Genomic DNA, 26,126 nt, shown 5'->3' with positions numbered 1-26,126 from the left:
TATTCCAAGCCCTTCAATCCCTTAATGTAAAGCTGTTAGATCTTGTGTTAACCTGATTGTATTTCCACAATACTCAAATTATTTCTTTCTGGCTGCTTGCAATATTTTCTCCTTGACCTGGTAACTCTGGAATTTGGCTACAATATTCCTAGGAGTTTCTCTTTTTGGATCTCTTTCAGGAGGTGATTGGTGGATTCTTTCAATATTTATTTTGCCCTCTCGTTCTAGACTGTCAGGGCAGTTTTCCTTGATAATTTCATGAAAGATGATGTCTAGGCTTTTTTTTTATCAGGGCTTCCAGGTAGTCCCATAATTATTAAATTGTTTCTCTGGATCTATTTTCCAGGTCAGTTGTTTTTGCAATGAGATATTTCACATTGTCTTCTATCTTTTTCATTCTTTTGGTTTTGTTTTGTAATTTCTTGGTTTCTCACAAAGTCATTAGCTTCCATCTGCTCCATTCTAATTTTTAAAGAACTATTTTCTTCAGCGAGCTTTTGAACCTCCTTTTCCATTTGGTTAATTCTGCTTTTTAAAACATTCTCTTCACTAGCTTTTTTTTTTTTTTTTACCTCTTTTGTTATTTGGGTTAGTCTATTTTAAAAGGTTTTATTTTCTTCCGCATTTTTGGGGGGTCTCCTTTAGAAAGCTATTGACTTGTTTTTCATGATTTTCTTGCATCACTCTCATTTCTCTTCCCAATTTTTCCTCCACCTCTCTTACTTGATTTTCAAAATCCTTTTTGAGCTCTTCCATGGCCTGAGATCATTGCATATTTATTTTGGAGGTTTTGGATGCAGATGCCTTGACTTTTATGTCTTCCTCTGGTGATATGCATTGTTCTTCCTCATTTGAAAGGATGGAAGAAAATACCTGTTCACCAAGAAAGTAACCTTGTATAGTCTTATGTTTTTCCCTTTTTTGGGCATTTTCCCATCCAGTTACTTGACTTTTGAGTCCTTTGTCAAGTGGAGGGTATACTCTAGGGACTTGTAAGTCCTAAGTTCCTCCAAGGTGTCACAATCAAGGGAGAGGAGCTTCCTCCTCTCCTAGCCTGCACTCTGCTCTGGGAGCAACCACAAGTTTTTCTGCCCAGGATCTATGAGTGGAATTCTCTCTCTAGAACCTCCACCACCTTCACCAGCCAGCACTCTTCCTAACTCCAAGAACGCCAATCAGATCTGAGACCCAAATCAGCTGCTCAATTTCCCCAGTGTCTTTAGCCTGAGGGCCCCAAAAATGGATGCTGCCACTGCCTGGGGCCCGGGGTTGTACTACATTCCCTTCTCACCCAGGTGAAAGAGCTTTCTCACTGACCTTTGAAGCTGTCTCTGGCATTTGTGGGTTGAGGAATCTGGGAACTGGAGCTGCTGCCAGGGATTCTGCCCCCTGAGGCCTGCTCCAGTCCTGTCCCTGCCAAGCTGAGGCCAAGGCTGGGCTGTGCTCCACTCCATCCCTGGTGCAATAGACTTTTTCCTGTTGGTCTTCCATGCTGCCCTGGGCTGGAAATCTCTTTCACTCTGTTGTTTTGTAGCTTCTGTTGCTCTAGAATTTATTTAGAGTCATTTTTTACAGGTGTTTCATGAGCTGTGGGGGGAGAGCTTCACAGGTCCAAAGTTCTATTCTGCCATCTTGGCTCTGCCCCAGTGTTTTTTTTTCTTGATCTTAGGTGAATAAGTATCAGATATGAAACTGACTAAAATACTACTCTGTGAGCTTCCAAAGTTCAGGAGAACCATCAGAAGTCCCCTGAGAAGCATTCTGTTTGACCCAGCCCAGCAGTAAATCAACTGGGCAGTCAAGTCATCACGTCCTGACAGTATCTATAAACTACTGCACATCCAGAAGTGAACTTGGTGCAAAGAATGTTGGTATCAATCACTTTATATCTGAGCCTCCTCTCCTTGGGGATAGAGGTAGTTGAAGGGAATGAGCTCCTAGTCATGGAAGTTTTTGTACTTTGAGTCTTGCTGTCTTCTCAGTAAATATCCTTTTCTAAAAGCTAATTGATATTAAACCATAAATTGATACTGGAACACTAATTATTAGTATCTAGGCTATGAGGATTGTTGTGAGGATCAAATGAGATGACATAAAAAGTTTATTGAAAACCTTAAAAACACTACATGTAAATGCTAGCTATAAATACGACTTAAGTTCAAGTGAGGGACTGGGAATGGCAGTTGGGGAATCACAGAATAACAAATTGTCAGAGTTGGAAGGGAACTCAGAAACCACTTAGCCTTGGGGGAAAAAGACCCCATGTCTAATACCCCTGCTACATCTTCTACCTATACATAAAGGTCTCCGATGACAGGAATCCTGCTGCTTGCTTATGTAAAGTGGCCCATTCCTCCTCTGAATGACTCTTAGGTCTGTATGGGACCTTAGAAATTATCAAGCTGAAACCTTTCATTTTACAGATGAAGCAGCTCAGGCCTGGAGTGGTTAAGCGACTAGTCAAAGGTTACCTTGATAAGTGACAGAAGTGAGAGGTGAACTCAGATCCTCTGTCTCCAAATTCAGCACTCTTTCCAATGTACATCTTGACAAGATTTTTCTGAAATTTGCCTCACTGAAACTTCCATCCACTGTTCCTAGACCTACCCTCTGGGGCCAAGCACAAAATGTCCATTCTGTCTTCCATAGGATAGCCCTTTGGATACTTGAAAATATCTACCATGGTTCCTCTTAGTTTTCTCTTCCCCAAGCTAAACAGCCCCAGTTCCTTCAACCAATATATATATGGTGTGAATTCAAGGCCCTTCACCATCCTGGTTGCTTACCCTCCATTTATCCATCCTAAAATATGGCACTTGGAGTTATATACAATAATAGTTATTATTCTGTTTAATATATTAATTTAATTTAAAAATTAAATATAGTTCCCAATTTGGACTAACCAGGACAGGCTATAATCAAACTATCAAGGCCTTATTTCTAGACAATATGCTTCTACTAATGGAAGCCAATATTGCATTAGTAGTTTCTGGACATAGTGAGCTCCGAACAATATCACCAAAAATGAAATTGCCTATGGATTTTTAACAGACAAAAAAGACTTATTTGATTGGAGAGTAATCCTTGATTCAGCTCTTTGTGCATAGTCAGGCTATTGATTCATCAGACCTAAGATAAGGATTTATCATAAGTAAGAAGAAAGATTAGTAATGGGCAGGGAGGGGGGAGGGGAGGAAATGCTGAACATCTAAAAAGATTTAACCTTGAATTATTTAAATACTCTAATGAAAATCAAAAATGGGAAATGGACACTAGAAATTATATCAACATGAGATATAAGAATTTCATATAGAAGCTAAACCAATGTAAATTAATTACTACCACATGAAGACTTAAAGAACTCAGAAAATGGCTAAGTCAGCAAACATTTGATCTACTGGTCAAATGAGAGAGATGGCTGCCAAAGGCAACAGGACATTAGAGTATAAACTCACTTGTGAAATCTTCCAAAGGAGGATGAGGGACAATTATGAAGCACAGCATCTCATAAAGCAGAAAACAGTAGTGGAGAGCAAAATCAATCAAGCTTGATAAGACAGCCAATTAAGCAAAGTTATTCCAAGAACAATCAAGAATGAAAACAGAAAACAGACAAGCAAAAGAAACATGGAAACATTGTGAGTATTATTACAACAAACTTAATCTCCCTCAGGGACAGTGGAATCATCACATTTGGACCCTAACGTTGCAGTCACTAAGAGGAGGCCAAAATGATTCTAAAGAGAATAACAATGAGAAAAGGAGCAGGATTAGATCAAGCATACATAGAGACGAGTGGTTCTCGGGCAACACAGCTATGAGGCTACAATTACAAAGGGACTAATCTACAAAGTGTCTAAAGGAGAGAAAGACAACAAAGACAAAGAAAACAAATCTTGGACTTTAGTGATTCCCAAAAAAGGTGACCAAGAAAGCATCAAAAACTACTGGTTACTCTCTCATCTGTATAAAACCTTTATGAAGGACATGTATACATGAATTGAGGGCATCCTCAATGAGAATATCATTAGAGAAAAGGCAGACTTTTGCGAAAGACATTCAACAATGGACCCCATCCTTCCTGTCTCAGAATTGACTGAAAGATACAACAAAGAAAAGAAGACCTCGTTGTACTTACTGACAATATAGGACTTAATCAGGAGAGAATTAGAACTGAATGTATAGATCCAAGGGTCCTCAAATCAGCATTTAGCTCTAGAATAAAATACAGTTTTTTGTAACAAAATGTGTCATCTATATATCAAGGTTATTCAGAATTCCTTGGAGGATGAAAAAACAGGAATAAACTTGAGCAGTGACCCTCTGACAATTAACATGTTATAAAACATGGAGATATCTGTTCAACAAAGATATTCACCTCCATGATGGAGGAGATCCAGCACAAGAACAAGGTCAGGAAAAGAAGGGATTCCTTATGGATGGTTAGGTCTTCCCAATACTTCTGTTTGCAGATGATGTTCTATTGATTGCTTCTAACCCAAAGATATTTCAGAACCTCCTGGAAAAGATCTATAATCACTCAGAGCAATATGACATGTCCATCTACACCAGAAAGACAAAATAGATGAAAGATATTGCCCAGATTTCAACAAGCATTTGAATGGACACATTGTAGAATCTGCTAATTATATATGTTTCTGGGACAGATGATACAGGATAGACAACGTGCTGGGGTCCTGAATTGCAAAGAGGAGCAGACTTAAATGCTTTTGAGGAAATGCAAAGCTTTTACTAACCCCAAGTTTCCTATGAAAGTAAAAACCCATCTTTTTAATAACTAACATCTTACTAGTTGTGTTGTATAGCATAGACTCTTGGAAAACCATTGTCTCTGAAGAACTAATGATAAGTGTCACACAGAGCGTGTAAGCAGCCTGTTAATGAAGAACTTCAAAGGAGAACAGGAATAAAAGATGTCATCCAGAAATTGGATAACAGAAAGAGTATGGGTTGGTATGTGTTGAGAAACGAGGGACAACAGGTGGGTGGCATGGCTGCTTCATTGGTCCTTGACGATATTGAGAAAATCAAGGAAAGCCTCTACCACATTGGTAGACTCCCAGGAGTGAATTTATGGAGGATAAAAGTTATGCAAAATGGGCAGGGGTGAATGAAGTTCAATCTTCCTCTTTGGTGGCAATTCCCAAATCAATGTGAACAAAGATCAAAGATTATTTGAGTAGGATTGCATTAGTTTTTTTGTTTGTTTGTTTTCTTTGACCACATCACACTATTAACTTCTACTTTGGGCAAAGTGCTATCTATCCATATGTCTGTTTTATACTTGTGAAATTAATTTGTAAAACCCAAGGAGAAAACTTAACATTTAGCCCTAACTAAGAGGCCAGTCTCCTAAACAATATTTTTTTGAATCTGGACTATCATCCAAAGAACCATATCATGTCAAAGTTGGAAGGGATTTCAATGACCATCTAGTTCAACCCACACCTGAAACATAATCCCATCTCATACTTTGCTTGAAGACTCCCAATAAAAAGAGAAATCATTACACCCTGAGGCAGTCCTATCTACTTTGGTTTAGTCTGGAATTACTTAATCCCTCCACTTCTTCTCTCACTCTCTTCTTAAACTCTTGCAATTAGGCTTCCTGTTTCTTCTCAAATACTCGATGGATCTATGCTCTCAATTACTTTGGAGCTCCTTAAAATGTTACAAATCACAACTCATCTTGCCTGCCCATCCTGTGTGATCATCCATGTGCTCCCAATCATTCAGCACAAGGAGTTTACCCAACATGCTGGAAGCCCCCTCTGATTTCTACCAGCATTGCAAAGATACCAGGGGACCACACTAGCTGTTCATCAATTATCCCTCACTCCTGCCACGTGAGCAGTTCACCTTTGTTTTCTGTCAAACAATTCTTTGATAACATTCTTTATTCTTATTCTTTTAGAGTTCCTCCTTGGTTCCTCTAAAGCAATCCCTCTGCCCTCTAAATGATTCTATATTTCATTCATCATAGCAATTGTTTGGACATTCTTGTCTTTTCTCAAGACTCCCATGGTATCCCCTTCCCCCATCCTCTCTGCTCAAGACCTCATCTCATATTTCACAGAAAAAAAAAATAAACCATCTGGTGAGAGTTCCCTCTTATCCTACCTTCCCCTCATCTCACATCTCTGACATCATCCCCTCCACCTCCTCCTCCACTCCAGTCCTTCTACTTACCATAACTAGCATGCAACCTTGATCCCAAACTTTCCTATCTTCTCCAGAAGATAGACCCCACCATCACCCCCACTCTCCCTACAATATTTAATCTCTCCCTATCAAATGATCAAATCCCTATCAAATGGAATATTTGTAATGCACTTAGTGTAATACTATTTCTCTTCCCCTCCCCCATCCCTATCTACTGGCTCCTCCTTCCCTGCTCCCTTCAGATTGCCCACAGCTCTCCTATCCTTACAAAGAAAAAAAAATATCCTTACTCGCTTCAGCCTTCTCTGATAGCTATTGTCCTATATGTTGAAAGGAAAATTCTTCATTTGGGCTTTCTGAGTATAGAAACAAAATTCAGGGCAAAGGGAAATTAAAGGATTTTTCTTGTAAGTACATCAAGGTAGTAATATGCTGACAGACTGATCCCTGAATATCAGCAATGGCTTCAAGGTACATAGGTAACGCTAAGACAATTCAGATAGGTCCACCTCAGCAGAAGAGATTGGGTCCTTGCATCTCAGTTCATGCCCAAGGTAGCAAGAATGTGACAATTTGCATGTAAAGATATGTGACAAAGAGCAGGTAATACAAAAAGCTGCAGACTCGGTGTCTCCTTCCCACCAGAGCCTCTCCCAACACTGATTAGTAAACAAGGCTGGGAACAATGTGTAAGTGAGTCGATGTAAGTTTCAATATATATCTTTCCTCCTCTTCTCAATTAATCTGCCTGGAAAAAAAAACAAAAGCAATCCTTGATGCCTTCACTCTTCTCACTCTTTTTTCCAAACCATTTGATTTCTGACTCCAACTGAAACTACTCTCTTCAAAGTTGTCAGTGATATCTTCCATTACCCTAGGATGTGATTCACCTGAACCAGATGACAGACTCATCCAGGGAACTAGGACTTTTTCTTACTATCTCCTTAGTTACCTCAATTAACCATTGTTGTTCTAAAGATCATTGTCTTAAGGAGAGAAAGTAAAATATGAATTGAACAATTCTGCTTCATCAATGTCATAAGATGCCATAATGCTAAACAGCAGTCCTTTCCCTTGTTTGATCCTCCAATTTTCCTTAATTCAACATGGGGGAAAAATGTGTTATCTTTAGTTTTCCTCACAAGCCTCAGCCAAAGCCAGGATTTAGCACATCTAGCATTTATTATTAGCCATATTTATAAATTCATATTTCATTGCCTGTCCATATGTACGACTTCCGAACCCATCTTTCAAAAATATCAAGTTAGTTGGAGAGTTCCTTTGTATCCACACCTGCCTTTTCCCTATCATAAAAATTGTTTTCTTCATGTTTTTAGAACCTCCTTTGTGAGATCAATGGGATCATTTACTATTGGATTAATCATTTCTTCATCTGTTCTAAACCATTTGAAATCTTCTCCTTGACAAGAAGCAGATTCAGAGCAGAATTTCCCTGGTTGCTTCTCTGACTCTTGAATGGCAAAGTCATCATTAAGGCAAATGAAGAAATTATTAGTTGTTCTCCTTACTGGAGTTTACTCTAACAGATGTTCAGATAATTAATCATTCTGTCCCAAGCTTATGATCTATTTGCCAAATAGATTCTTCATTTTTCTTTCCATCTACATGACTTATATACTCTGATGAAAATATCTCCTGCTTCTGCTTCTATTAAACTTCACACAAATGCTGTCAAATATTGTCAAACTCAAACAGAAAGTGGTGTGGGGGGGGTGAGGGGAATGACTAAACCATACTTAAGGATCCCTGCTGGTTACATATTTACTTAGAAAACCAAAGATTAATGTTATCTATGTTCCATTGTGTTTTGTCAATTTATTTCCCAATCACATTTAAATCTGATTAGGCAATACTCAAGGCTGTTGTTGCATGTTTGACATCTCTATTTCACACCATGCTCCCCCATATGGGTTCCTGAACTTCCTGAAAAAAGCAAACCTTCCTAATATATCATGTTTTCTCTCATTCTTCTCTCTCTCTGTCTCTGTCTCTCTGATTCTTTTTCTGTCTTTCTGTCTCTGTTTCCCTGTCTCTGTGTCTACCTGTGTGTCTCCGTGTCTTTGTGTCTGTCTCTCTCCTTCCATCTTCCTTATTATTCATAATTTGTGCATTTTTTGCATAGACATCTAAGTCTATGGATTTTATGACTTGTCCCTTTCTTGTATTTTATCTTCAGTATACTTCTGGGTGTCTGAGTGTCTTTCTTTCTATGGTAGCTACTCTCCATAGAATCCAGCCTGGTGGTTATACTTAGGCAGTTTTCCTTATACCTACATTCCTTTTCACTTTAAAGTAGATTTGTAAAGCTCCAGACAAGCACATTTTACCAACACTTTAATGACTCCTGGCCAGGAATGTAATGTACCTATCATGTTTATGCTTGATTTATTTAAGCAACTGTTGAGAAAGTTAAATCCCATCCTCAGGCACCATGTTCTTAACTGCCCATTTCCAAATCTGCCTCTCTTCTGAACCTCTTACTTTCAAATGTTTAGGAGTGATGAAATCCCACAGGTGCTCCTAAGGTCTTCCACTTCTTGCCCAAGACTTTGCAATCTGCTCAGAGGCAATACTTAAATCTAGAAGACTTGCTATCACCAAGAAAAAAGAAGGGAAAACCCAGGGCAGAACATTGGGAAACATCCATATTTAGTGGACAGGTGGGTGATGATCCAGTAAAAGAGAATGAAAAGGCATGATCAGACAGACAGAGGGAAGACAGAGATGTGTGATGTGCCTGAGAATTTGATGGGTGTGGTGAGTGAGGTGATTGGTAAGTGTTAAAATCTTTAGATTAGATTGAATCTTTAGATTGAAAGGAACAAGGATTTAGAAAATGCTATCAGATTTAGCAGTATAAAAATGGTACATTTGTTTTACTGACACCTCATAATGTGCATGTGATCCTGGGTTCTTGAAGACTAGGTCAACAAATGCCAAGTTCTGGCAACTTCCTTAACCATTGCTCCCATTTAGCTACTTCTCAATAAAATTACCCTTTAGTTGTTGTTCTGTCATTTCAGTTGTGCTGGACTCTTCAGGACCCAATTTGGAGTTTTCTTGGCAAAAATACTGGACTGGTTGGCCATTTCCATTTTCAGTTCATTTCTCAGATGAGGAAATTGAGGCAAATAGGGCTAAGTGACTTGCCCAGGGTCACACAGCTAGTAAGCTAGTAAGACAGATTTGAACTCAGGAAGATGAGCCTTCCTAACTCCAGGCCTGGCACTCTATTCATTGTGCTACCTAGATGTCCTGAATTACCTTACCTACTCAATAAAGCTTATGTCAAAAGCCTGTTGTGTTATTAGCCACGGATATACCTGGCTACCTATTTGGTCTCTTTTCTTCCAAGGGTGGCAGTGGTGAGGGGTTGGAGAATTACAGGATTTCAGAGTTGCAGGGGATCTTGAGCACTATATATTGCTCCATGTCATTGGCTCATAATCTCGAAAGGGAAAGAATCCATTTAAGGACTGCTGCAACTTTCTTTATTTTTATTTATATCTAACATTCATCTTCAAAATTTTGAGTTCCAGATTCTCTCTCCCATCCCTCTCCCATCCACTTAGACGAGTATTATATGCCCATTATACATGTAAAGTCATGCAAAACATATGTCCATGTTACAAAAAAAGCAAGAAAAATAAAGTGAACAAAGTATGTTTAAATCTGCATTCAGAGTTCAGTTCTCTCCCTAGAGGCAGAGAGCATTTTTCATCGTGTATCCTATGGAATAATCTTAGCTCCTTGTCTCAAACAGAGTAGCTAAGTCTTTCACAGTTGAGCATGATTAACAGTATTGCTGTTACTGTGTACAATGTTCTACTGGTTCTGTTTACTTCATTTTGCATCAGTTCATATATGTCTTCACAGGTTTTTCTGAAGCCATCCTACTTGTTATACCACAATAGTATTCCATCATCATATACCACAGATTGTTCAGTTATTCCCCAATTGATGGGCATCCCTCCAATTTTCAATTCTTTGATAACTCAAGAAGAGTTGCTATAAATATTTTTTTATATATAGGTCCTTTTCCTTTTTGTTTTTTATCTCTTTTGGGATAGAGACCAAGTACTGCTATCAAAGGGTTTGCAAGTTTATAGCCCTTTTGCATAGTTCCAAATTGCACCCCTCCAATTCATTGCCACCATAGAAAGACCTGCTATGAATGTTGTTCAGTTGTTTGTCATATCTGACTCTTTGTGACCCCATCGATCAAAACAAGCCAGACCTTTCTATCTTCCACTCTCTCAAAGTCTATCCAAGTTCATATTCATTTTTTCCTATGAATGTTGTTCAGTTGTTTGTCATATCTGGCTCTTTGTGACCCCATTGATCAAAACAAGCCAGACCTTTCTATCTTCCACTCTCTCAAAGTTTGTCCAAGTTCATATTCATTTTTTCCTATAGTACTCTCTATCCACCTCATCCTTTGCTGTCCCCTTTTCCTTTTGCCTTCAATCTTTCCAACATCAGGCTCCTTTCAATGAGTCCCATCTTATCATTACATGGCCAAAATATTTACGTTTCAACTTCAGTATCTGATCTTCTAGTGAATAGTCTGAATTAATTCTTTAAGTATTGATTGACTTGATCTTCTTGCTGTGCAAGGGACTATCAAAAGTTTTCTCCACTACAATTCAAAAGCATCAGTCCAGCAATGCCCAACTTTTCTTATCTCACAGCTTTCCTTACTCAGCATTCCAACTCTCACAGCCATACATTACTACTGGAAAAATCATATCTTTGACAATATGAACCTTGGCGAAGGGAGGCTTCTGTTTTTTAGTATGTTTTCCAGATTTGCCTTAGGTTTCATTCCAAGGAGCAAGTGTCTTCTGCAGTCACCATCTGTAGTACTCTTTGAGCATAAGAACATAAAATCTGACACTGCTTCCATTTCTTCTCACTCTGTTTGCCAAAAAGTGATGGGACCATTTGCCAAGATCTTAATTTTTTAATGTTAAACTTCAAACCAGCTTTTACATTCTCCTATCTCACCCTCATCAAGAAGCTTCTTAATTCCTTTTTACTTTTGGCCATCAGAGCAGTATCATCTGCATATCAGAGATTGTTTATATTTCTCCCAGAAACCTTAATTCCAGCTTTTGATTCATCCAACTTGGTATTTCACATGATGTACTCTGCATATAGGTTAAATAAAGTGACAATATACAGTCTTGTCATAATCCTTTCCCACTCTTAAATCAGTCAGTTGTTCATGTTCAGTTCTAACTATCATTTCTTGGCCCATGTGTAGGTTCTTTAGGGGAAAAGTAAGATGATCTGATATTCCCATCTCTTTGAGGACAAGCCATATTTTATTGTGACCCACCCAAGGATGTAGTCAATGAAGCAGAGATAGATGTTTTTCTGGAACTCCTTTGCTTTCTCCATAATCCAGCAAATGTTGGTAATTTGGCCGATAAATCCTCTACCCCTTCAAAGACCAGCCTTGCCAAGCCTAGAGGCCTGTATTGGGCTACCCGAGTCTTTCTTACCTGTCCCAGGTCTTCGGTTGGCCAAACCGGATAAACGTATGAGAGAAAGGTCGTTCCAGAGTCAAACAGGGGTTGAGCTTTATTTCAGGGTCCGGGTTACAAATGCAGGGGGGTCTTCCTTAGGAGGAAGAGGGGGAGATTTCCTAAGGAGGCTAAGCTTAAGGGATTGGAAGTAGAAGTACAAGCGGGGAGAGAGGGGGAGGGGAGAGAGGAAAGAAAAGAAGCGGAGCCCTACTTTTCTCTTTGGCTCCACACGTGCTAAGAGAGAGCTTTCTGGCTTCCTCAATCCTACTTAATCTTCAGCCACACAGCTTGCATCTCAATACCATGCTGTTAGGTAACTAGGTGTGCTCCAATCCGGGACGACCTCGAGGGCAGGGAGACTCCACCCATCAGGTATCTCCGGGGGAGAGGTGGAAATACCCGAGCTAGCCGAGCTAGCTCAGTCTGACCTTCTCGAACCCCCGCTGTTCATGGAGGGCCTCATAAGACTCTAAGATTTAGAAGTCCCACTTTTACCTGCCCGAGACTGTCCACACGGAATTGAGCTTCCAGTCCCAACACAGCCTGATCTTCTGGTAAATTCTTGGTTCCCATATTACTGAAGCCTACCTTGCAGAATCTTAAGCATAAACTTGTTGGCATTTCCTTGTCCTTCTTTAGGATTGGGACCTGAGTTGATCTTTTCCAATCCAATGGCCACTGTTTAGTTTTCCAAATTTGCCAGCATATTGAGTGCAGCACTTTGACAGCATCTTCTTTTAGGATTTTAAACAGCTGAGCAGGAATTCCATCACCTGCATTAACCTTACTGTTAGCAATGCTTCCTAAAGTCCCCTTGACTTTTTCCAGGATGTCTGGCTCTAGATCAATAACCATACCATCATGGTTTCTGGTTATCTGTGATGCTAAGATTTTTCTAGTATAGTTCTTTTGTGTACTCTTGCCACCTCTTAATCTTTTCTGCTGTAATTTCTCTATCCCTTTTGTCTTTCATCATGTCCATTTTTGCACTCCTTTGATATCACTGATTATCTTGAAGAAATCTCTTGTCTTTCCTATTCTATTGTTTTCTTCTGTATCTTTACATTACTCATTGAAGAAAACCTTATGACCTCTCCTTGCTATTCTCAGGAATTCTGCATTCAGTTGGCATATCTTTCTCTTTCCATTTTGCTTTTCTTCTTTCCTCAGCTAAATTTATAAAGCCTCATCAGTCATTTTTATTTCTTGCTCTTCTTTTTCTTGGAAATGTTTTTGTTGCTGCCTTCTGTACAATATTGTGAACCTTTGTCCAGAGTTCTTCAGGCACTCTATCTATCAGATATAATTTACCAGATCTATCTGCCTCTGGATCACTGCCTTGTCATGGCACAGGGACTTGTATAACTCAGTGAAACTATGAGCTATGCCATGCAGGTTATCCAAGTTATAATGCTGTACAAATATTTGTGTACAATAGGCTCCTTTCCCTTTTCTTTGATCTCTTTGGGTTACAGATTTAGCAGTGGTATCTCTGAGTCAAAGGGTATGCAGAGTTTTATAGTCCTTTAGGCATAGATCCAATTAGTTCTCCAGAAAGGTTAGACCATTTCACAACTCCACCAATAGTGCATTAGTGTCCCTATTTTCCCACACCCCCTTCAGCATTTATCATTTTCCTATTGTCATGTTAGCCAATATAATAGATGTGAGGTGGTATCTCAAAGTTGTTTTAATTTGTATTTCTCTAATCAACAGTAGGTAGGAGGATGGCTCAGTAGATAGAGCACTAGACCTGGAGTCTGAAGGATCTGAGTTCAAATCTAGCCTCAGACACTTTCTGATTTTGGGACCCTGGCCACATCACTTAACCTCTGCTTGCCTTAATTCATTGGAGAAGGAAATGGCAAACCACTTCAGTATCTTTCCCCCCTCCCCTCCCAAAAAAACCAAGCAAAATTTAAAAAATAACCCATAGACAGCATTGGTGTCCATGGGGCACATAAAGTTAGACATGACTAAATAACAATCAATATCAATTTAGAGCATTTTTTTCATATAACTACAGATAGCTTTGGTTTCTTCTTCCGAACACTGTCTGATCATCATATCCTTGGACGACTTATTTGGGGAATGGCTTGCATTTTTATAAATTTGGCTCAGTTTCCTATACATTTGAGAAATGAGTCCTTTATCAGAGAAACTTGCTGTAAACATTTCGCCCAGTTTCCTGTTTTCCTTCTAATTTTGGCTGCATTGACTTTATTTCTGCAAAACTTTCTCATGATCAAAATTATGCAGTACTTCCCATAGTCCTCACTATCTCTTGTTCAGTCATAAACCCTTCCTTTACTTATAGCTCTGACAAAATTTTCTATGCTCCCCTAATCACCTTTTATATCTAAATAACCTTTTACTTATCACCTAAGTCATTTACCTATTTGATCTTATCCTGATGTGAGATGTTGCTCTATGCCTAGTTTCTGCCAAACTGTTTTCCAGTTTTCCTAGCAATTTTTGTCAAGTGATGAGTTTTTGCCCCCAAATCTTTGGGTTTATCAACTTTGGGTTTGATAAACTTTGGGTTTATCCAACATTAAATTACCATTGTCATTTACTACTGTGTATTGTGTACCTAATCTATTTCACTGATCTACCACTCTATTTCTTAGGTAATACCAGATTGTTTTAATGATTACTATTTTGTAATACGTTTGATTAAAATCTGGTACTGCTAGGCTGCCTTCACATTTTTTTATTGCCTCCCTTAAATATTCCTGACCTCTGTTTTTCCAGATGAGTTTTGTTACTATCCTTTCTAGCTCTATAAAATAGTGCTTTGGTAGTTTGATCATTATGGCACCAAATAAATAAATTCATTTAGGCAGAATTGTCATTTTTAATATATTGGCTCAGCCTACCTATGAGCAACGAATATTTCTCCAATTGTTTAAATGTCTTTAGTTTTGTGAAAAAAATGTTTCGTAATTATATTCATATAGGTTTTGGGTTTGTCTTGACAAGTAGAACCCCAAGTATTTCATACTATTTGCAGAATTTCTCTGTCTCTTCCTGCTGATGATTTATATGATGGAGGTTTTTTTCTATCCTGTAAATTTGCTAAAGTCATGGGTTGTTTCAATTAGATTTTTAGTTGATTCTCTAGGGTTCTTTAAGTGTACCAGCATATCATTTACAAAGAGTGACAGTTTTGTTATTTCATTGCCTCATTTTATTCCTTCAATTACTTTTTTCTTGTTAATTGCTATATCCATTATATATTAGATATATTAGCTATAGCTAATATTTCTAATGCAATATTGAATAAAAGTGATGACAATGGACATCCTTGTTTATTCCTTGAGTTTACTGGGAAGACTTCTAGTTTATCTTCATTACAGATAATGCTTCCTCTTGTAATTTTGAGAAATACTCTATTTATACCCATGCTTTCTAGTGTTTTTTAATAGGAATGGGTATTATCTTTTGTCAAAAGCTTTTTCTGCATCTAATGGATAATCATGTGATTTTTGAGTTTTGACATTGATCTGATTAATCATGCTTATAATTTTCCTGATATTGAACCAGCCTGGTATTTTTGGTAAAAATTCCACCTGGTCATAGTGTATAACCTTTGTGATATAGTACTATAATTTCTTTGCCAGTGTTTTATTTAAAATTTTTCCATCAATATTCATTAGGGAAATTGTCCTGTAGTTCTTTTTCTCATTTTATTCTCTCTCTGGTTTAGGTATCAGTATCATATTTGAATTATTAAAGGAATTTGGTAGGCTCTTTTACCTATTTTTTTCCAGATAATTTATATAGTATCAGAATTAATTGTTCCTTAAATGTTTGGTAGAATTCACTTATAAATCCCTCTGGTCCTGGAGATTTTTTTCTTAATGAGCTAATTTATGGCGTGTTCAACTTCCTTTTCTAAGACAAGGTTATTTAAGTATTCTATTTTCTCTATTGTTAATCTGGGCAATTTATGTTTTTGTAAATATTCATCTATTTCAGTTAGATTGACAGTTTTATTGACATATAATAGGGTAAAATAACTCCTAACAATTGCTTTAATTTTGTGTGGTGCATTCCATTTTTTTCATTTCTGATACTAATAATTTTATCTTCTCCTTTCTTTTTTTAAAATCAAGACAACAAATGGTTTATCAATTTTATTGGGTTTTTTTTCATAAAAGTAGCTCTTAGTTTTATTTATTAATTCAATGCTCTTTTGTTACTTTAAATTTTATTAATCTGTCCTTTGATTTTTCAGGATTTGCATTTTGTTATTTAATTAGGGATTTTTTCTAGGTTTTAGTTGTATGCCCAATTTGTTGATCTACTCTTTCTCTTTTATTAATGTACATGTTTAGAGACATAAATTTTCCCCTAAGTACTGCTTTGGTTGCATCCCACAAATTTGGGTATGTTGTCTCATTGTTGTCATTATCTTTAATGAAATTATTGTTTGTATGATTTGTTCTTTGACCTACTCATTCTTTAGGATAGGATTATTTAGTTTCCAAATAATTTTTAATCTTTGCTTCCACAGCCTTTATTGGATGTAATTTTTATTATATTATGATTTGAAAAATGTGCATTTAATATTTCTGCATTTGTGAGGTTTTTACATCCTAATACATGGTCAGTTTTTGTAAAAGTGTCATATACAGCTGAGAAAAAGGTATATTCCTTTCAATTCTCATTTAATTTTCTCCAAAAGGTCTATTGTATCTAACTTTTCTAAAAATCTATTGATCTCTATAATTTCCTTTCTTATTTTATGGCTAGATTTATTTAGCTCTGAGAAGGAAAAGTTGAGGTCCCCCCCTAAAATAGTTTTTACTATGTATTTCCTCCTGTAACTAATTTAATTTTTCCTTTAAGAATTTGAATGCTATGTCATTTAGTGCATATGTTTAGTATTGATATTACTTCATTGTTTATGGTACCTTTTCAACAAAATGTAGTTCCCCTGCTTCTCTTTTAATTGGGTCTATTTTTGCTTTCGCTTTGTTTGAGATAATGACTGCTAACACTTCCTTTTTTACTTCAGTGGAACCATAATAGATTCTGTTCTAGATTCTTATTTTAACTGTCTGTGTGTGTGTGTGTGTGTGTGTGTGTGTGTGTGTGTGTTTCAAGTATGTTTCTTATAAACGGTATTGTTGGATTCTGGTTTCTAATTCATTCTGCTTTCTGCTTATGTTTTATGGGTGAATTCATTTCATCCGCATTTACAGTTATCACTAATAGTGCATTTCCTTCCATCCTATTTTCTTCTGTTTATCCTTCTCTCTCTTTTTACTCTGTCCCACCTCAAAAGTCTGTTTTGCTTCTGACCACTGCTTCTCTTAATCTGCCCTCCATTTAATCATATCCCCACCCCCTTCTTTTATGCGTTTCCTCTTTTATTTCCCTGTTGGGTAAGATAGATTTCTATACCCTATTGAATGTGTGTGTGTGTGTGTGTGTGTGTGTGTGTGTGTGTGTATTCTTCCCTCTTTGAACTAATAGAGAAATGAATTAGCTTGAAGTGTTGCCCATCCCCAACCCCATCATTTTCCCCTCCACTGTAAAAGCTCTTGCTTGCAGGCCTCTTTTATGTGAAACAATTTTCCTCATTCTTCTTCTACCCTTCCCCCTTCTCAGTGCATCCTTCTTTCTCATCCATCCATTTTTTTTAGACCATCCCAACATCATTGACTCACTCCCATGTCCTCCGTCTGTTCTTCTAATGGTCCTAATAAGGATAAAGTTCTTACATGTATCATCTTCCTACATAGGAATGTAAAAGGTACTTATTGAATACCTTATGATTTCTCTTTCATGTTTACCTTTATATACTTCTCTTGAATATTATATTTGAAAGTTAGATTCTCTATTTAGCTCTGGGTTTCTTCATCAGCAATACTTCAGAATACACCAAGAAAGTCCTCTATTTCATTAAATGTACACTTTCCCTCTGAACGTATATTCACTCTTGCTGGGTAGGTTATTCTTGGTTGTAATCGTACCTTCTTTGCCTTCTGGGATATCTTCTAAGCCTTCTGCTTCTTTAACATGGTAGCTACTAAATCTTGTGTGATTCTGTGACTCCACAATATTTGAATGACTTCTTTTTGGGTGCTTGAAGTATTTTTTCTTTGACCTACAAATTCTGGAATTTGGCTATGATATTCCCAGAAGTTTTCATTATGGGATCTCTTTCAGGAAGTGATCAGTAGATTCTTTCAATTTCTAGTTTACCATCTGGTCTTAGGATATCAGAGCAGTTTTCTTTTATAATTCCTTGAAATATGATGTCTAGGTTCTTTCTCTGATCATGGCTTTCAGGCAGTCCAATAATGCTTCCATGATCTCTTTTTTATCTATTTTCCAGGTCAATGGTTTTCCTAATTTTCTTTATTCATTCTATATTCTATTGACTTTGTTTTATTGTTTTTAATGTCTCATGGAGTCATTAGCTTCCATCTGCCCAATTCTAATTTTTAAAGAATTTTCATCAGTGAAGTTTTTTATCTTTTTCCATTTGACCAAATCTGTTTTTTAGGGTATTGTTTTCTCTAGTATTTATGTACCTATGGTATTTTTATGTACCAATCTGTTAATTTTCCTTTCATAATTTTCTTGCATCACTCTCACTCCTTTGTTCTACCACCCCTATTTGATTTTTGAATTCATTTTTAGCTCTTTTAGTAATTCTTGCAGGGCTTATATTCAATTCACATTTTTCTTTAAGACTTTGCTGTAGCTATTTTGGTATCATTGTCTTCTTCTGAATTTGTGTCTTGATCTTCTCTGTCACCATAGTAGGTTTTTATGTTCAGGTTCTTTGTTGTTTGCTCTTTTTTTTTTTTAGCCTATTTCTTGACTTTGAGTTTTCTTAAAGTTGAGCTGTGTTCCCAGGATCGAGGGGGGGGGGGGGGGGGCAGTGTCCCAAACATCAGGTTTTTGGGCAGTGCTATTTTCAGAGCTACTTCTCAAGTTTGGAAAGTTTTCAGTGCTTTCAGGGTGTACTGATCCAGGTAAAAGATGTAGTCACTGTTTTCCTGGTCTGTTCTCTGGTCTTACCCAGGAAGAGCCCCTGCTCCTCTGTTCTACTTCCACCTCCCTAAGTTATCTTGGACTGAAAAAAGGTCTCACCCCAAACTTGTCTTGGCTCTGTGGCTCCAGAATTCAACTTGAGTAATTATTTTAGAGTTTTTGGAGGGGAATGTTGAAAGAGCTTGGCTATACTGCTTCTACTCCACCATCTTGGCTCCTATCTCCTCCATCCTATTGCATCAACTATCAACAAGTTTTCTATAGAAATTACTGTAGTAACTGAAAGGATCTTTGACATTTCAGCAACCTGTTACCCAGAAGGAAAAAGTGATACTGCTCTTTAGGGTCCCTGATCCCTTATGACCAAAAGCATTTCTCTTTGTCCTGAACTGTGACCCAGAAGTTGGTATAGACAATGGAGTTAGCATCCAGCTCTGCACCCAGTGCTGGCACAAATGTTCCCTATAATCTCTAACCAGATGCCCAATCTCCTTCTTGTTTCTGGCTTAAAAGCTTCTGAAACTGCTGCAGCTCCCTCAAGGCCCACAGCTGGTGTTACTACCATGTGGGCTCCAGGCCAGCTTCCAACCCTGTGTCCTAGACCTCTCATTCCCACCTCCTAAACTGTCTTCGGCTGGAAAAAAATGTCTCACCCCAATCTTCTCTTGACTCTGCTGTACCACAATTCAATTTGAGGTGTGTTTTGGAGGGGAATACTGGGAGAATTTGGCTGCAGTGTTTCCCCCACTCCATTGTCTTGGTTTCCACTCTTTCCCAACTGATTGCTACAACTGTCAACAAGTTTTCTACAGAGATTGCTGTAGCAATTGAAATGGTCTAACATTTCAGTAACTTATTATCCAGACAAAGAATGCCTTCATCATACTCCAAGGCATAAATAGTAAGAGAACAAGACCCTCTCAGGCACTTTCTTAACCTGATAATTTCAGAGAACGATTTTATCACTGGATCATTGAATGACAGATTTAGAGTAGAAAATTACCTTAGAAGTCAACTAACCATGATGGATGAGAAAACTGAGGTTCAGAGAGGCTGAATGTTCAAATTCCCACAGGTAAGTGACAGAATAGACATTTGGACCTGCATTGATTCCAAATCCAATGGTCTTTCACTATTGCACAGTTTATTATGAATGCTCATAGTAAAAAACATCGGGCAAATAGGAATATTAAAAAACTGAAACAGTCTGCATTGGAATTATGGCATAAATCAACTGGAAGACCCAATCAAATTACTGGATTGTTTAAAAATAATCTTTAAGATTGAATCAATTACAGTCCTTACCTCTATTAATGGATCCAGTTCTGAGGTGGTCTAGATTTTCAAACTATTTATAGCTCTGAACTCAGATCATCTGACCCACCTTCCAAAAGGGCCTTCATCCTTTCCCATTTCCCCCTCCTTAATTCAAATTTCAACTTAAATCAGGTCTCTCCTTTTTTTTTTTTCATTTACTTAGCTTTGAGTTGGTTAATAACGTAAAATTGATCATTTGAGGCAGTGATACAGGGGATACTTCTAATAGGGCCAAAATAAATAGTTTGAAATAAGACATTGAAAGGTGAGAGATGCAAGATTGGTTGTCTTTCCAGTTGACTTGCCCTCAAAGTCAAGCTTAAAGATGCAAGTTTCTGGAAATGGCTGTATGGCTTTGTTTGGATCAATTCACTTAAATTGAACAACTTAAATGTACTTCAGAGATTTTCTACTTCATTGCCATGAGACCAACACCAACGTCTCAGGACTATCCGTATTGCACCATAGCCATCACTTTAAGAGACATGCTTTCTAGAACATAATTTTTCTCATAAGCTACATAAAACAGGTCATTATCAGTTCTCCAAAAGAGATTTCACATCTCTTAGACATCCAGCTCTGCTGGGTCCAACTCCATGGAACATCCCTCCTCTCCCTCATCCCCTCCCCATACACTGATCATCTGAAATTTCATCACCACAAAGACTGGCTTGGGTTTTAATATTCTACACTTGCTCAACTCTCCATGTTACCTCTCCATTCTGGAGAGAGGAGCAACAAAAGCATTCCTCTTTTAGAGGGTTCAAAACCTCCCCTAATAAACTCTACTCTCCATCAGCAGCTTGACTTGGTTTTAACTCAATGAACACGATGCCCGTGAGCCTCTGATGGTACCTCACTTCCTGCTTTTCAGTTCCTCTTTGTACATTATCTTCCCCCATTAGATTATAAACTCCTAGGGGCAGGAAATTGTGTTTTTATTTGTATCCTGAATACTTTAACATGGTGCCTGGCACACAGTATGCATTTTATACTAATTGAATTGAATTGGCAAACATTAGAGGTGACGCTATATGGCAGTCATTAAAGGACACTCAAGAAACAAGTCAAAATATTTTATTGGAGATTAGGCAAAGAGGGCTGCAGATCTGTCTGGAGAAATAATCACTGAATTTGACTAGTAGAAGGCATAAATCCACTCTAAAAGTAGAGCATTTTCCAAACAACTGGGGCTTTGTAGTGGTTACAGAAGCAAAATCCCAGAAGTTCAAGAGTTTGAAGGGAACCTAAGAGGCCACTTTGTCCCACCTGAATATGAACAATCTTTTACAACATACGCAGCAAGGGGTCATGTGGCCTTTGAAAAAAAGACCTTAAAGAATGAGGAATTCACTACTATTCAAAGTAGCCAATCCTATTTATTAAGTATTACAGATTGCTAGGATAGTTTTCCCTATAGCAAACCTGTATTTTCTTCTCTGTGACTTTATCTTGATTCTACTTTTGCCCTCTAGTGTCAAATCCAACCAAGGTAATGCTTCTTCTATCTAACAGATGGAATGTCTTAAATACTTAAGACAATTATCATGCCAAATTCTGTTTTCTTCTCTAGACTACACACACAGCCCCAGTTACTCTGAACAAATCTGTGACATAAACTTGACCATACCAGATGCCCTTCTCTCAACACTCTCCATTTTATCAATGTTGCTTCTAAACTGTGGTGCTCAAAACAATATTCCAGGTATGGGGGGATCAGGGAAGAGCACAATATTGTCACCTCCCTAGTCCTAGACATTATGCTTGCTTTGATGCAGCCCAAGATCACCTTAAAGTCTTTGATCGCCACATTAAGCTGTTTACTTATTGAGTTAGTCATAAAGTGCCTCCTCAGTGCCTCTCCTCCCTCAGCTTAACCCTCTGCAATCTGGATTCCAACCTCACTATTCACAAAAAAAGACTCCCTTCAAGGCCATCATCTTTCTTAACATCTCCTCAGTATGGCACTACTGACCACACTTTTTTCCTTGGGTGTTTATGACACCACTCTCTCCTGGTTCTCCTCCTGACTATTTTTCAGTTTCCATTATGAGGTCTTCGATGTTATGGCCACTATGGATGGATCACAAGGCTCACTGTCCTAGGGTCTCTTTTCTCTATACTTCCCATGGGTTCACTTTCATGCAAAAAACCTCCAGATTTATCTTTCTTGTGCTCCATTCCACAATATAAACTTCCTAGAAAGAAAATTTAACTGGATGTTCTGTACCCCTCTCTAGCTCAACAAATCTAAGACAAAACTTGGTATTTTTATCCCCAAAACTGCTCCCCTTCCAAACTGACAAGAGAATACCATTTTTCTGGTCATTCTGGTTCCTAGCCCTAGGTCAACGTTATGTCACTCACTCAACCCCCATATCCAATCATTTGCCAAAAAACCTCTCCCAAATGTTCCCTTCTCTCCACTCAACATACCTACCACCCTAGCTCCACATTCATCACCTGTAGCCTTGGGCCTCCCTACCTCATTTCTTTCTATTCCAATCTGTACTCTGTGTAGCTTCCAAACTGACTTTCCTAAAGCATTATGTCCAATCATGTTACAACCTCAACTTAGTCTAGATTCCCTATTACCTGTAGGATCCCGTATAAACTGGCATTTCAATTTCTTTAAAACATAGTCCTTTCCTATTTACTTGCATACCACTCCCCTCCATATGATGGTCCAGCTAAGCTGTCCTGCTGTTCTTCACACTCAACGCTCCATCATCCATCTCTGGGCCTTTGTCCTAGCAGCTCCCCATTTCCAGAATAGACTCCCTACATACTTGCCTCCTATAAAACTAAGTTTCCTTCAATAAGATCAACCACCATCTACTGTGGGAGGCCTTTCCTGATACACCCAGGACCAGAACCAGCCACTAGTGACTTCTCCAAGTTTAACTTGGATTTAATTTGTGTATACCTGTATAAGTATGTTTGCCTTCCCCATCAGAATGTGAGCCTATGGAAGGCAGACTTTTCCTTTTGTCCAAGTATTGCTAGTGCTTAACACAATATTTGGCACACAGTAAATGCTTAATAAATGCTTGTTGACTGAGGCCCACTAAGACATCGATTTTTTTTTTTCAAATGATTCCATTGTTTTCTGAACAGAACATCCAGAATGGTTCAAAGACACTAACAGTTACATGGGCAATGATTTTCTGAAGACATGGCTTGCCAAGCTGATCCATTTTCCTTTGAAATTATAAACTTAAACGAACAATTTCCTTTTGAAGTAGGGGGTGGGGAGTTTCCCTTCTAGTTGTTTTTTCTGTTACCAGCAGTGTCCAAAGACCACATATGAAAGTCAAATATATCTTACAGGTTTCAGAGACCCCAGCAAAAAGGACCCATTTGCTGCTAGATCTTGTTCCAGAGAAATCTTCTTGGGGTAATGTGGTACAGTATCAAGACAGTGCAAATAAAAACTACTCATAAATTAGCTAAGGCAAGCATGAATTCCATGGCATGACTCAATTACAGAACATGATCACTAAAAATATATTTTCCCTATAATCTCTATATTATATATAAATAATCCCTATAATCCCTCTAAACATGTAAGAGAAAGCTCTAATAAGAGGCACCCTAGTCATAAAGTATTGGCCTTCAGAACAAATTTGGGGCTAAGATAGAAAGAAATGTTTTTCAAGTCTATATAACAAAATTTTTCAGTGGAATAGAGCTGGAAAGATAACCACTTAGAAATGTATAGGTCTTAGTAAACTGTACCACTGCAAAAAATTATATGTTTATGTCTTCTATTCCCCATGAATCCCAGAGTCCTGTGAGCCAAGTAACAGAGCAGCATTCTTTCCCACCTCCAAAGAGAGGAGGATAATTACTTATCCTAGAGATGTTAGAGAGATTTGTGGGAGGCAGAGGGAGAAAAAGACAGAGAATGTTCACAGAATCAGTAAAAGATATTCTAGGTAAACTTATTTTATTCTTGAAATATTTCTGGATAATTTTATCAAAAAGGAAATAAAAACAGTATATTTGTGAATTCCTTTAACTGAAAGATAATATAACAATGTACATACTGCCATCATACATTCGGGACACAATCCAAGGTAAGGTTCTGGACCACCTTCTTATAAAGGATCTCCAGTCCTGAATAATTTCACGTCTGAATACTGGATCAAGTCTAAGGTCCAGTCAAGTGCTCTGTAAGGGTTGGGGTTTCAACCTCTCAGAGAACTAAGCAGCATAGCAACTCTCCCATCTAATTTCCCATAGAAAATGAAGACTAAAATTACTCAAAATAGGTTAATTCTATTTCCTTTTGCCCCAAATCTTTGAGCTATATGATACTGTCCCAAAGCAGATTCTAAAAAGACTATACATTTGCCTGGTGATGATTATTATCATTTTTAAAACATTTAGACATCACTATCCTTGGGAGGTTAGCCTACCTTGATTCACCAATTTCTTTTTCAGCTGAGAGAAACCTTTGGGATTAGGTACATAGTACTCCAGAAAGAGTACTAGATCTAGGACTGTATCCCCAAGAGATCATAAAAATGGAAAAGGGTCCCACATGTACAAAAATATTTATAGTAGCTCTCTGTGGTGGCCAAAAACTGGAAATCAAGGGGATACCCACCAATTGGGAAATGGCTGAATAAATTGTGGTATATGAAGGTAACGGAATACTATTGTGCTTTTAAGAAATGATAAACTGGAAGACTTCAGAGAGGCCTGGAGGGACTTACGTGAACTGATGCTGAGCAAAAGGGGCAGAACCAGGAGAACTTTGTATCCAGCAACAACCACAGTGTGTGAGAAATTTTTCTGGTACACTTAGTACTTCACTGCAATGCAAGGACTTAAAAAAGTCACAATGGTCTCAAAGCAAAATGTCTTCCACATCCAGAGAAAGAACTATGGAACTGGATCGCAGAATGAAGATCATTTTCTTTCGTATTATGTTTTATGATTTCTCCCATTCATTTTAATTCTTCCATGCAACAAGACTATGGTGAAAATGTATTTAATAGGAATGTATGTGTAGATCCTATATAAAATTGTATGCCGTCTCTGGGAGGGAGGAGGCAGGGAGAGGGAGTGGGGAAGTAGGGGGGAAGGGAGGGGAAAAAATCTAAGATATATGGAAGTGACTGTAGAACACTGAAAACAAAATTTAAAAAAAAGTACTAGAAAACCCAGGTTCCAATCCCAACTCTGCCACTTCTAAAGCATATGAGTCATAAATTCTGAGCCTACTTCCTCATCTACAAAATGGAGATATTTATATTACCTATCTCAAAAGGTTTTTTACAAGGTTCACAGCACATAAATGAATGCAAAGCACTTTGTAAACCTCAAAAAGGTTGATGAATGATGTGTCACTAGTCTAGCGGGAGAGCTGCAAATGCAGCTCAGATTTCCTATTTCTCTGTTTCAGAATTTCCTCAGACGGAGGCCCACCAGTCTCTACCATCTACCCAGTCCCCCCATCATTTCCTCTTAATTTGCCCATGCACCCTACGTATTCTTGGCCATTCACTCTACAGGGCAATCAGGCCCTTTCATTTATCCAATAACCAAATCCCCTTATATGCTGTTTCCCCCAACTAGAAGGGCCTCTCCTTGAGACCAGGGGAAAATTTCCTTTTTTTCCTTATGTGCTCAGTACTTAGTACAGTGTTTCATTCATTTATTCCCTGTGCCAGGTTTCCTTCTCTAGGAGGAGAGGGATAAAAAGTTACACTCCCTTTTGAGCACCAGAACTAGAGACAGGTATCAGCTGCAAACAAGTTAGATTACCTGAAATCCTTTCATCTACAACCTAAATAAGGTAGGTCAGATATATTCCTTAAAACTGTCTTAGTGACTCAGAAGAGGAAAAAAGTAATCTACTGAAAGTGAAGAAAACTGCTTAACTCCCTAAACCTCCTTGTATATAAAGCCTTTAAAAAAACTGATGGATACTGAACAAAGAATTGACAGTAAACTTATCTGATCCAATAGTTTTGTTGTACTTTGTGTTCCTATCAAAGGGTCAGGATCTTGCTGTTCAAAGGAAAGGATTTCTTTAGATGACTTTTATAG

The sequence above is a fragment of the Notamacropus eugenii genome, chromosome 1 (genome assembly GCF_028372415.1).
Source record: "Notamacropus eugenii isolate mMacEug1 chromosome 1, mMacEug1.pri_v2, whole genome shotgun sequence".
NCBI classification, from domain to species: domain Eukaryota; kingdom Metazoa; phylum Chordata; class Mammalia; order Diprotodontia; family Macropodidae; genus Notamacropus; species Notamacropus eugenii.
Note: the sequence above shows the minus strand (reverse complement) of the source record.